Source organism: Echinops telfairi, unplaced genomic scaffold (assembly GCF_000313985.2).
Source record: "Echinops telfairi isolate 266 unplaced genomic scaffold, ASM31398v2 ScPeMD7_31;HRSCAF=116, whole genome shotgun sequence".
NCBI classification, from domain to species: Eukaryota; Metazoa; Chordata; class Mammalia; order Afrosoricida; family Tenrecidae; genus Echinops; species Echinops telfairi.
In genome coordinates, this window is record NW_022103928.1 from 45,338,566 (window position 1) to 45,340,238 (window position 1,673).

Consider the following 1,673-nt stretch of genomic DNA (forward strand, 5'->3'; position numbering starts at 1 on the left):
TAGTTCTTCCAAACCTTTTAGATCTGCTGGTGTAAATCCAGAGCTAGTGTCCAGTAATACCTGAAAAATACGATTATTTCTTTTCCCCCAACGAACAGGCACTCTTGCAGAAGGCTGTAGTTTCTTTTGGGGAAGCCTGTGAAGACTAACAGAATAAATTTGTGGTGCTGTAGTGGGACCTTCCTCAAAGGGACTCAGCCTTCCCTTCATTCAAGGGGGTGTGGGTTTGTATACTGGTGGTTTGAGTTAGTCTGCCATTCACCTGATCTAGAATTATTCTGCTTGTCCAAACCACATAGATATTTAATAGGAAGATCTACTTGATATTTATCATCTATTTCATTCCCTTGGGACACCCTGCCCAAGTAGTCAAGGCCATAAGTTTATAGAAGTCAGGCTATACTACTTTGACTCTGCTGTTCATTACAAATTGTGCCACCTATCCTTTACCACCACAGGGATCAATCAGCCTCATTGTAGTTAAGCATCTTAATTCAACTAGGATAGTCCCCACTGTCAAATCTGATGTACATAAAAACAGCAACCTTCACAAATTGGCTCCTCAGTTGTGGTACAAGGTGTAGCCTCGTGACACTCTGTGTGTGTGGCTGTCTAGATAAATCCACTCTAATGTGCCAATTGCCCTAAGCCTTCGGATATCTTCTCCAGTACTGAAAATTCTTCAACTTGACTATTGGAGGCCACTGTGCAATTCATGCTTCAGTGAACCAAGCAAATAAACTCTTAGATTGCTGCTAACCCTGTAAGCTGAAAGACTGAATGAGGGACCTGTGCTTGGTGGATTCATAGCCACCAGTTCAGACCCGTACAACCTTTTTCTCCTTGCATCATTTCCCACATACCTAGTTTTCATTCTCACACATAGTCTCCAGGTTTCTTTGTGTACATATGAGACAACTCTAGTAGTTCTTTAGGGAGCCTGGTGGTGTAGTGGTTACCTGTTGGGCTGCGATCCTCATGGTCGGTAGTTCTATATCACCCGAAACTCCGAGGGAGAAAGATAGGGTTTTATACTTCCCTAAAGATTTACAGTTTCAAAAATCCATGGGGGAGGGGGTTCCCAATGAGTTGACATTGACCCGATGATAATGAGTTTGAACAGTTCTTTAGGAATATAGCATAGCTCTTCCTGAGTCACCATTTATACTTCACCCTTTGAACCTCATTGGGACTTAAGTTGAGTTATAAGTCTAGAAGCAATAATGGGTAAAATGGGTGGTGAGGAAGTTTCCTGGGAACTCTCAGACATATTTTGTTAGGCATCTGCCTCAGACAATGCCCCAGCCCCAGGCCCAGGTGCCCAATCAACTGGCATAGTTGAGCTAATCTCTTTAAGGGTGGATGGGTGGGTGGGGGGAGATAATGGTTTTATTGTGGATGGATGAACAGGTCAAGGTAGAGAAGTGATTCAATGGGATTTAGGGGCCCAATGTCTCCATCTTTTTTATGATGTTCCCATATGTTTCTGTGGGATGCAGAAATATTTCTCCCAAGTTGTCTCCCCCAAATATATGCCAAAACTAGCTGCTTGCTACACATGGTAAATGACTATATACTTGGAGGTTGAGTTAGTTAATTGTGCCAGCCTGGCCGATAATCACATGTGGTGCTGGTTGAAAGGCGGAGGGATAAATGGGTGGTGAAGCCTCGCC